This window comes from Cetorhinus maximus, chromosome 21 (assembly GCF_964194155.1).
Source record: "Cetorhinus maximus chromosome 21, sCetMax3.hap1.1, whole genome shotgun sequence".
In the NCBI taxonomy this organism is placed as follows: domain Eukaryota; kingdom Metazoa; phylum Chordata; class Chondrichthyes; order Lamniformes; family Cetorhinidae; genus Cetorhinus; species Cetorhinus maximus.
In genome coordinates this window covers 71,188,583-71,201,045 of record NC_135899.1, presented here as the reverse complement: position 1 = coordinate 71,201,045, position 12,463 = coordinate 71,188,583, and the positions used below count along the sequence as shown (strand labels likewise).

General features: G+C 40.7%; 1 protein-coding gene across 2 annotated transcripts in view; it reads right to left on the bottom strand.

Moving 5' to 3' along the window:
- Nucleotides 1–12,463, bottom strand: part of LOC144695980 (macoilin) — a 91,794-nt gene that overhangs the window by 15,799 nt on the left and 63,532 nt on the right. The window lies entirely within an intron of this gene.

Here is a 12,463-nt window from a genome sequence, read left to right as displayed (position 1 = left end):
AAGGGTGTGCAGGAGCAGAGAGGCCTGGGTGTATATGTATATAAGTCATTAAAGGTTGCAGGACAGGGTGAGAGAGCTGTTTCTAAAGCATACAGTATTCTAGGCTTCATTAATAGGGACATAGGGTATAAGAGCAGGGAGCTTATGATGACCTTATGTAAGACACTGGTTAGACCTCAACTGGAATATTGTGTACAGTTCTGGGCGCTACACTATAGGGAGGATATGAACGCATTGGAGAGAGTGCAGAAGAGGTTTACGAGAATGGTTCCAGGGATGAGATACTTCAGTTATGAGGAAAGATGGGAGAAGTTGGGGCTGTTTTCCTTGGAGAGGGGAAAGCTAAGGGGAGACTTGATAGAAGTTTTCAAAATCATGAGGGGTCTGGACAGAGTAGATAGGGAGAAGCTGTTCCCGCTCATAAACGGCGGGCACAGTTTTAAAGTGTTTTGCAAAAGAAGCAAATGCGAGGTGAGAAAATACTTTTTCACACGGTGAGTAGTTAGAGTTTGGAATGCACTGCCTAGAAGTGTGGTGGAGGCAGGTTCAACTGAGGCATTCAAGAGGGCATTGGATGGTTATCTGAATGGAAATAATATACAAGGTTACAGGGAAAAGGCAGGAGATTGACACTAAGTTAAACTCAGAGAACTGGTGCAGACACGATGGGCCGACTGGCCTCCTTCTGCACCGTAACAATTCTGTGACTCTGTGTAGAGCACTTAACTGACGGCATAAACACCCAACCCCAAGGTACCAAATTATTTTCATTCATTACCATTATACAAAACATGAGAAAGTTTTGTAAGTGCAACTTAGATATAAACAACATTTTAATAACTTGTGCTCTTAAACAAGCCCTGTTATCTAACCTGCCCTGAAGACGGTACTAATCTTTTTGTAAACACACAGAACTAAGCAATTATAACAAGGCACGAGTTATTTATAGAATCAGATAAGTGGATCTGCATAAACCCTTAACCATTTGAACAAATAGGGGCATTTTAGACATCAGTATGTCTAAATCAGTATATCAGACATAAGTCATGTTATGATCCCAGCAGATGTTACAACTGGACAAGTCAGATTCCAGTGTGGAACCTGGCTTGATGGATCCTAACTTTTATTTTTTTTGTTTAGGCCAGCTACTGAACAAGAGTCAAAGTCTGCTGATGTACTTATAACAAAAGAATAAAACATTTATTGAACAAGAAAAAGATGAACTACATTACACTATTCTTTCACCCACAATCATATCTTTACAGATATATATAGTTTCATAAGAATAACACAAGTTACAAAAATCTATATACTGTAATGTTCACAGTAAGTATGCAGTCCATGTAAACCAATAGGCGACTTGTGGTTGGACACACCGCGCTCCAAGTGCAAATGACAGATGCCACCCAAAGCAGATGCTATGGATCTCTCATCAACTCCCCCAGATGCTCATACGTGAGCCAACCAGTCTCATGGAAACTGTTTTTTCGCACAGGGTTTTCAATCTCCACACGGAGAATTTGCCTTGGAATTTTCTCCTATACGATGCTTTCTGATGTCTTCAACAAGGATCCACCTCCAGAGTTTCAATCTCTCCTTCCAATGTTCCCCTGCCCTGGACTGCCACATGCATTCAATCTTCGCCTTCCAAGCACTCTCTCAGAGACTCAGCCAAACTAACAGAAAACCACTGCTTCACAGATCCGTAGTAAGCAGCCAGCAACCTTTGGCTTTTTCCTCAGATCTTCTAGCCTCTCAAGCCCATTTTGCTTTTATTCTGCTCCCTGCAGCTATCTCTCTTTAATTCAGAGCCTTTTTCTCTGCTCCTTAATTTAACTTCACTGAACAGGACCTGCTCCTGATTCCTGTTCTTGTTACTTGAGTTATCTGCCTTCCTGGGACTTTTTCCTGTCTCTCTCCCTGGTTTCTGGGACTTTACTCTTTTCTTCTGGGAAATCTGCTCTCTGTAACTCCCACGTTTGTGTCTCTCTGTGTAATGGCTTTTTTCTTCAGTCATCTGACCCCTTTTTTGCACTTTTTCACTTTTGGGGTAGTCTTTCTTTTCTGCACAGGCGCAGGGTTAGCTTTAAATAAAAACCAAAAAGAACAAACTGTGCATATGCAGCCATTCTCTGGTCGGCACATGCGCATAAGCCACTGAGGCCCATCAGGAACTGTAGTTCTCAACTCCGAGGGCCCAATCTTCACTTTTTAAAAGGTAAGTTTTCCTCTTCTTCTTTTGAGATCTAAAACAGCCTACATACATCCACACAGAAATCTACCATCCCAGCACCTGACTGATTTCTCAGTGACTTGAAATTTTGCCCCTTCCACTTTGTCTGGAAGGTTACTGATAGTACTAATCACCCTTTTGTGTGAAGTGCTTCCTGACATCAGTCCTGAACTTACCAGTTTGTATCAATGCCCCATGTTTTTGCAGTCACAGGTGAGCCTGAAACAAAGCTTCAGATTAACCTTTTCTACTACTTACTATTTAGTAAAGAAAAACTTGCATTTATATAGCACCTTTCATGTCCTCAGGATATCCCAAAGTACTTCACAGGCAGTGAATTTGTTCTGAAGAGTAGTCAGCATTTGGAAGGCAAACACTGCAGTCAGTCATTCTGTTCACATCAAGGTTCCAAACAGCAAAAAATAGTGTTTTGTGATGATGGTTGAGGAAAGCCAGAAGATGGACAAACTGGTCTTCCCTGAATAGTGTTATAAAATCTTTTACATTTATTTAAAACAAGGCTTGCTTCTGCTTGTTCAATTTCTCATCCACAAGACAGCATCTCTGATTATGCAGCACTGTCCAGTTTAGATTATGTACTCAAGCCATTATAAATCTCTACAAAGTTAGTTGCTCCTTTTAACGGTGATGAGTCCTTCAATACAATGGATCAATGTACTGTGCCTACTCCACATTACTTCCAAACAAATGCTTTGTGTATCTCAGTACTCAAAGTGACACCTGATTGGAGCACGATGTTGATTCAGACCTTATTGTTTTTTGCAAGATGATTTATTCCATATAATTCAAAGTTGTGTAACTAGAATTACAGTAAAATCTGAGTCGAACCCAGGGGATTCCCCTGAAATTCATTTTAAACGAAGCTTCATAACATCCCAAATGAACGTATCTCTATGTAACCCGATATGATTCCAAACACTGTCTATGTCTAAAACAGGTTTACATTCCGAATGAAAACACAGTAAAGCAGTCATTGTGTGAAAAAGTCTTTATTCAATTTGTTCACACCTCACAATGGCTTGGCCTTGTAAAAGGTCGGGGCTTGATATTGAAAAATGTCAGGAGTTAGCTCTGGAAAAACTCTAATCTTTTTCTGCTTACTGTGCCGTTTTGGATATGCGCGATACAGTCTGCCATGTCGCCACTGCAGTCAAACATGTTTTCGGTATTGTCATGCTGCAGTGCAAAATTCCCCAGCGTCTCTACGGCCTCAGCAGAGTAGCTAGGGATACAGGTGGATGGGTATTCACTGGACTCTTTAGGGACATCGGCCTCCTCGGCTGAAGAGTACTGAATCTATTAAGGACAGTTCCATCGTGCAAGTACGGCAGCGTTCACTTCCACGTAAGATTCCATGGCTGTCTCAGCTGGAATTTTCACGCCGGCCTCCTGCAGCTGAAAGAAAAGTACCTCATCATCGGTTTGATTGGACTCACCCTGCTCCTCCACATTCTCAATTCTTGTGCAGTCGTAACCTACTTGAACCCATGTGGTGCAAGCAGCTGGAATTGTGGCTTCCATCACCATCTTCCACGCCTTTTTTTTTATCATGAATGTGGCCTCTCATACAGTTGGATTGTACTCCTGCTCCTTATCAATGGCCTCGATAATCTGAGAGCTGCTATCGGTAGTGGGTTTTCAGGTTCCTAATTACCCCCTGATCCATTGGCTGGAGCTTGGCAGTGGTATTGGGTGGCAAGAACAGCAGTATGACACTCTTCAGGCCAGTGATGTCAGGGTGCCCAAGGCAGTTGTCTGTAGTGATGACAATCTTCCTTTTCTTTCATTGATTCTTTGCCCACTTTCCTGATCTAGGCCTCAAAAATCCAAGCGATTTTGCTAGCCTCGTACTGCATGGGTAGTGTCTTGACATTCGTGAAGCAACATGACTTCTTGGGCTTTCTCAGCACAAGGAGCTGCCACTTTTTGGTGCAATCCATGTTAGTGCAGACCATAGCAGTGACATGTTCCTTGCTCTGCTTTCCACCATTATACGTTACACCTTTACACATCAAAGAGCAGTCTACCAAAAGGCAGTAAAATAGTCCAGTTTCATCCGCGTTAAAAATGTCTCGTAGTGCACAACTGTTCAAGATATGGGCAAGGCCATTTTGGAGTCAATCATCTGTTATTGCTGCTGTAAAAGCTGCACCTTCACCACTTACCATGCAGAAGATGATGCCATGTCTTGAATCGGTCCAGCCATTCATTGCTGCAGGTGAACTCCATCTGGCCCCAGCTACTTTGCTAGGGCACTCCCCTTTTATGCAGTTTAGACGAGTGATGGGAAAGTTCTCTGCTTGGGCTGCCTTGAATCATGTAAGCAGAGCTTCTTCAATGTCAGGATAGACAGCCGTACTCATCCTCTTCCCTGTTGAAGAGAATGCCTGCTTGTCGAACTGTTCTGAGGTGTTTGTCTTGTGTTTCATAATCGTGGGCAAACTTGATAGTGGAACCGCCCATTTCTTTGCAATGTCCGCTTTCTACTTCATGCCATGGTTTTCCACTTGCTGTATCAACTTCACCTTCTCTCCAATTGACAACACTTAACTCTCTCACAGGTTTAGCCACACTCTCAGGCTTTGCATGTCTTTCACAGGAAGATATCGATATTAAATGATGGCTTACCCAGCACTTCATGATTTTGCACTTGTATGGTCTAACTAATTCGTCGGTCCGGTTACATGACAAGCTTAGACGAGTTCAGTTAATCCAGAGTTACCAGTGCAGAATTTCGTTTTATGATGGGCATTGTTCTATGGGATTTGCTATTCTGCCAGCGGGAATGGTCAACAACTTTGACAGCTGGAATTTCGTGTCAGACAAGTTTGACTCATCACGATTTCATTGGATCTGCCATCTGAATTTTGAGTTAAAAAAATGCATTTCACTCTTTTATTTAAATTGTTTTTATTAAATTATTGAAAAACAGAAAACAGAAACAAAATACTGCAGATGCTAGAAATCATATACAAAAACAGAAAATGCTGGAAATACTCAGTAGGTCAGACAGCACCTTTGGAGAGAGAAACAGAGTCAACCAGATCAATGATGAAAGGCCATCGACCTGAAATGATAACTGTTTCTCTCCATTGATGCTGCCTCACCTGCTGAGTATTTCCAGCATTTTCTGTTCTATCATTGAAAAATCTAATTTTATTTCTTGCAATGCTTTTGAATTAACAGAAGTGGACTGTATAAGCTCAACATTTGGTTTCATGAATAAAAGTGTTAAGTCTAACATCAAGTTCAGGTCTCTTTAATCCTGGTATTACGATTCCTCTGAGGGAACTGTAAACCAAAATATCCAAATTTACTGAATGACCCCCCCAATGAAGAAATTAACAAGATTCTACTTTTTGTAGATTTTAACTTCAACACAAATTGGAACCAATTTAAATTAAACATGAATTAACAAGCAAATGATACTTCAGATAAATAGGTAAATTTCACTTTAACTAGTCAATACAACAAAGATACATCTTATACAACACAAGCATTTGCATCACTCCTTGCACAAATGTGGCACTACAGAGCAACACAGTTCCACAATATGCTGTTCTTTATTCTTGCAGGGTAGGTCAAGAGTCCTATCCAACAACAACTTTCACTTTCATCAGCAAAGCACACTTCTACAAACCTTGTCTCCTACGGGTCACAACAGTCTTGATGGTGCAGCTTTCCAGGCATTCTTTTTCACCGACCAACTAATAACCCCGGTTCATGGTTTGGCCATTTCTGGGAAAAGACTCAGCACTTTAGTATTTCTGAGATATTCACACTGCTTTCCTTGTTTTAGATCTTTTTCATCCAGCTTGCACATTGCCTCCAAGAGCTCCTGTTTCCTTTTCTGGCAAACAGAAAAAACGACTTACTCCCAAGAGTGATTTGCTTATTCTCCTCACAGGATTTCTCCGTGTTCCTCCTTCTATCTGTATTTGCTTTCTCTTTGTGTCTGCATCTGTACGCTGAGCATCTTCATCCTCCAGTCCTCTGCTTGTAGCTCTCCTTTGTACCTGCCAGCCCCACAACCTCCTTCCTATTGGTACTGCTTCCAGGTCAAGGGTCACCAGACCACATGGATCAGCATTTATTATTCAAGAAAATTACAATTGATCCCTTTGCAATTGATGCAAACTCTTAAAAGTCCTTTTTCAAACATTCTTAAAGCCAATTAAAGATTCAACAGACATTTTAAAGGAATTACAAAATTTCTTTACTGTACTGCTTCCAGGTCAAAGGTCGTCACACCTAGTTAGTTCCAAACCCTGCACTGAAAAAATGTTTTTTCCTTCCAAATGCAACATTTGCATGTATTTTGATTGAATTTTACACGCTATAATTCTAAACACTTGCAAATTATGACCATCCCCTTCCCTTGTGTAGTCTCTTTCTACTCCTTCAGAATGGACTGCAGTTTCCTCTCCCCAAATTTAGTTCCACCTGCAAATCTGACAAAGTTGCATTCCATTTTTAATGTAGACTGTTTATTTATATATCAAGCGGCAGTAGTACAGGTTCCAGCACTGATCCACAACAAAGCCGCAAAGGTTAACTGTTGGTTCTTCTCTTTTAGTGAATTCCTTACGAGCTTCTAAATTTTGTCTATCATATCTATTGCCGTAGCCTATCACACAAAACTTTTATCAAAGGTTTTCTGGAAGCCAAAATGCACTGTATCTTAAGACTTTCCAACATTACTAACTCTGCTGCTGACCAGAAATGCATCAGGAACATAAGATAAATGCAAAATACTGGGGATGCTGGAAATCGGAAATAAAAACAGAAAATACTGGAAAAACTCAGGTCTGACAGCATCTGCGCAGAGAGAAGGGTCATACAGATTCGAAACGTTAATTGTTTCTCTCTCCACAGATGCTGTCAGGCCTGCTGTTTTTCCAGCATTTTCTGTTTTTATTATGCATCAGGAACAGTTGTGCACCCACACTCAACCCCTACTATAGCTGCCACTACGTGAACAGCTGTTCCTAATGCCTTCCTGGTTAGCAACAGGATGGAATTTTTGCCTAATGCCTGGATAATTACCTTGATTGAGGCTGCCTAATCAGGAACTGAGTCAGAGAACTGTAACACCACAGGTGAAGGACACATCGTATCTGTGCCTACTCTCTGTAAGGGCGACTCACCTAATCCCATTCCCCCACATTTTCCTCATAGCACTGATTTTTTTTTCAGATAAGCTATCCAATCACTTTTGAAAGCCACAATTGAATCTGGCTTCACCACATTCTCAGGCAGCGCATTCCAAATCCTAACCACTTGCTGCATAAAAAAGCTTTCCCTCTGGTTCTTTTGCCAATCACTTAGATCAATGTCCCATGGTTCTTGGGTCCTTCTGCCAATGGATATAGTTTCTCCCAGTATACTCTGTCCAGACCCCTCTATTTTGAATCTAAAGTTTTTTTTTGCATATGATGTTAACAACACGAGGCCAAAATTTCCCAACGCAAAAGATTTGCCTCAGTTTAGAGGGTCCCAGAGGACCTATTTTTCTCTATGGACAGGCAGGCAGGCAAATGTGGGATAGATTTGGGCCTGCTGATCCCAGTAGCAGATCATAGGTGGCCACGGAGGCGGGCAAGTGCTGAGGCGGGCTGCTTAGAAGCTGTTAGGCCCTCTCGCCCTCACCAGCCTCCCACCCCTCTCATATCCCCCATGCTACTGCCATAGCCACTCACTCAGTATCCACCATGGGCAGGCTTCAGCAGTCATGTGGAGATGAAAGTAAACACCTAACAATCTAGTACATCTCTCACTCATACTCACTTAATATTGAAACAAAAAATCCCATTCATGAAACCCATTCAAAGCTTTTAAACCTCAAGTGGTTAATCTGTTATAAAAACAAACATACACGATTCAGTAGCCTCAAAGACAGTTAATCCTTAATAACCTCAAACTGTGAACTCAGAACACCCTGCTGAGATAATTGTAGCTTTTGAAACTCAGCTAAGCATTCATAAATGACATAACAACCACCCTTGGGAAATGAAACAAAGAATTCTATTGAAACATTGAAACAGGTGGTCCTTCTTTGTTTCCTAACCTATACCAGATGGCCTGTCAATCAAAACAGTCCAGCAGATGACGTCTTGTAACTCTCAGACAGTTTAAGTCTACTTTTTTTACCCCCAAAAGTGAACTGACACTTCATGCCTCACACCCATTCTTGTGTGTGTCTGAAAAATGCACCCAGTGGCTTTGAAAGAGAAATGGTTGCACTTAGAGAAATTAATCCCCCCCACCACAAGACCAAGGAACTTGACACAATCCATAATAAATCAGACCATGAAAATAAACAAAATAAATAGGTTTAGATTTTTTTCCAATGTTATTTTCCCCCCCCAACATTTTAAGGTTTTGTGCAGGGAGCTGCTACACAGCCTAGGAAGCCCTGTTGGTAGATAATGGGACTCTTAATCCCAGATTCATAGTTTTGGATCCTACATGAGGTAACTATTTTTCTCTTAATTATTTTATTCAAAATACTTTTTTATTGAATTTTACCATAATATATTACAATCAATTCTCCTCATTGGAAGTTGGGAATCTCATTTACTGCAATTTCTTGATTATTTATCTTCGTCATTTACTGAATCATCAGAAGCATGTTTTACAGAGGGAACAGTTGATAAATGATAGCTAAATTAGATACAAGAACTTGCAATTGGTTAAGGCCTGCACAGGCCTAAAAATGGGTAACTTCAACTTTATTGTTAGCCAGTGTCAAACCAACTTAGTGTTTAAATGTAACCAGCTGACACTCTGACATGTGTGCATGTGCAGGAGGTGCTCCCTTTTGCTGTTGTGCACAAGTAAACACAGCTTTCTGATACCTACATGGGATGTCACTTCCTTAAAAAAACGTCAATCAGGCATGATCTCACCTTTCTTAAAACATGCCATCAAATGCTGCAACGATGGAAATAAGGTAAATTAGCTATGTAAAATGCAGCACAGCTCAACTGTTTTGCAAAGCAGTACCCAAATATATCACACGATTCTACTTACTTTTCAAACAGCATCATAAACACTCAGTCATGCATTAGCCACAGTTTATGAAATGGTTATCATTTGGCTTGCTCCTTCCTTAGGAACTTTGGGAAATTTTATTCCTCTGGTAGAGGAAATTTTTAACCTCTCTAAATCTCCAATCGTGTGTACTTGTGCCTACATTTTTGCATATGGAACATGATTCCCTTTTACTGCTCTTGCTCATTACTTTGCCATTTTACCTGGTTACAGTCCATTTTTATATAAACGCAAAATACTGCGGATGCAGGAATCTGAAATAAAAACAGAAAATGCTGGAAAAACTCAGCAGGTCAGACAGCATCTGTGGAGAGAGAAACAGTTAATGTTTCAAGTCTGCATGACTCTTCTTCAGAGCTAAAGAGAAGTAGGAATGTGATAAATTTGTACTGACCTTTATGCCACCATCAGCACCTTCTTTAGCCCTTATCAGTACCATTAACACTCCCTTTGTCTTGTGTCCAAGACAGCTTTGTCAATCTCTCCTTAGCCCCCACCTATCACTGACCTTCTATCCAGCTTCACCTGCTCCACCCTCCTTAAACAGTACAAATTTCATCATATTTCTACTTGAAACGGAGTCGAAACGTTAACTCTGTTTCTCTCTCCACAGATGCTGTCAGACCTACAGCCTATTCTTCATGTTTTCAAATTTTATGACTAAAAAGTTTTGATTTCTTAAAACATATTTCAAATGTGCCCAAAGTCTTAGAAATCACAAGGGTGGAACAGGAGTACTACAAGATTGAAAGTTTTTGCATGGCTGGCAATCCATTGCCTTTGTAACTCTTCATTTCATCTATTTGCATGGTTCATCCAAAATAGGCATGATTACTACAAGTAGCCAGTTAACTCCAAAGTGAAAAAGTATTGAATAAATTTCCAGTACTCATGGCCAGTAACTTGCGCTCAATGTTTAATCTCCAAGAATAAACAATAGGACAAAGAAAAAACTGTTGGCATTTCATCATCCGCTAGTCAGGAGTTAATGATAGATATCAAACAACCCTTTAAAAGTTAAAACACTCCTTTCACCAAGGCAGAAATGTAATGCATTTTAACAAGCAGCAGTATTTTACACTTCCTACAATAACTTGTTACATAGTTCTTGTGACATAATTTATCTTGAAAACCATCTGCGACCTGGTCTTGATCAGTTTAAAAAGAAACCAGGAGGGCCAATTGCCCTCACCTCTGACAAATTTCATTCTCATAACAAATCGGCACACTATGGATGTACTCAAATAAAGAAGCCGACAAGCACTTCTTTAACAGTACCAAGACATAATCCCTGATAATAGTCCTCAGAATATAAATTCTAAACCCAAGAGAGTAATTATAAAATATGAAATTGCTCATCAGATCCCCTTCACTACACCTTCAACACCTCTGCATTGATATCAACTTATGAGCTGTTGAAACTATTTCAACAAACCTGTTGGAGTTTTTTGAGGATGTTACCTGCAGCATAGATAAAGGAGAACCAGAGGATGTGGTGTCTTTGGATTTTCAGAAGGTTTTTGATAAGGTCCCGAAGGTTCGGAAACAAAATTACAGCACATGAGATTAGGGGTGGTATACTGGTATGGATTGAGAATTGGTTAACGGACAGAAAATAGAGGGTAGGAATAGATGGGCCATTCTCAGGATGGCAGGCTGTTACTAGTGGAGCACTGAAAGGATCAGTGCTGGGGCCACAGCTGTTAACAATCCATATAAATTATTTGTATATGGGGGCCAAATGTAATATTTCTAAATTTGCTGTTGATACAAAATTAGGCGGGAATGTAAGTTGTGAGGAGGATGCAAGGAGGCTTCAAGGGGATTTGTACAGGCTAAGTGAGTGGGCAAGTATGTGGCAGGTGGAATATAATGTGAATAAGTGTGAAAAAACAGAAAGGCAGAGTGTTTATTAAATGGAGGGAGTTTGGGAAGTATTGATGTCCATAGGGACCTGGGAGTCCTTGTTCATGAGTCACTAAAAGTTGGCATGCAGGTGCAGTAAGCAATTAGGAAGGCAAATGGTATGTTGGCCTTCATTACAAGGGCATCTGAGTACAATAGTAAAAATGTCTTGCTACAATTGTATACAGCCTTGGTTGAGACTACATCTGGAGTACCGTGTACAGTTTTGGTATCTTATCTATGGAAGGATATACTTGCCATGGAGTGAATACAACGGAGGTTCACCAGACTAATCCCTGGGATAGCAGGATTGTCTTATGACGGGAGATTGCGGAAATTGGGCCTGTATTCTCTGGAGTTTTAAAGAATGAGAGGTGATCTCATTGAAACTTTCAAATTCTTACAGGGTGTGAAAGGGTAGAGGTGGATAGGATGTATCCCCTGACTGGTGAGTCTAGAACCAGAGGGCACAGTCTCAGAATAAGGGATAGGCTATTTAGGACTGGGATGAGTAAGAATTTCTTCACTCAGAATGTGGTGAAATTCTGGAATTCTCTACCCCAGAAGGTTGTGGAAGGTCAATCATTAGGCATGTTCAAGACAAAAATCGACTGATTTCTGGATACTAATGACATCAAGGGATATGGGGATAGCGAAGGAAAGTGGCATTGAGGTAGATGATCAGCTATGATCTAATTGAATGTTGGGGCAGGCTCGACAGGCTGAATGGCCTGCTCCTATATTCACACAACCTGATTTTGCACCACACATTCAGCTATTTCAAACTAAAAGATGCGGTTACTAAAGAAATTCATTTGCTCTGGGATCAACACAAAGTGGGTGCCCACATGACTTATATTTCCTACGTTAAAACATAAAGCATGTGACAGACACAAATTTATACCAATAGCTGCATACATTACTTCAACGTCATGTTAACAACATATGTTTATAAAGCGCTTCTAAGTAATAAAACATTCCCATTCACTTCACAAGAGCATCATAAAACAAAATATGACATTGAGCCACATAAGGAGCTATTAAGTCAGGTGACCAAAAGCTTGGTCAAAGAGGCAGGTTTTAAGGAGTGTCTTAAAGGAAGAAAGTTGGGTAGAGAGGCAGAGAGCTGTAGGGAGGGAATTCCAGAGCTTAGGTAACTGAAGGCATGGTCACCAATGGTGGAGCAATTAAAACCTGCTATGTCGGAATGTGATTGCAGATATCTTGGAGGATTGTAGGTCTGGAGAGATT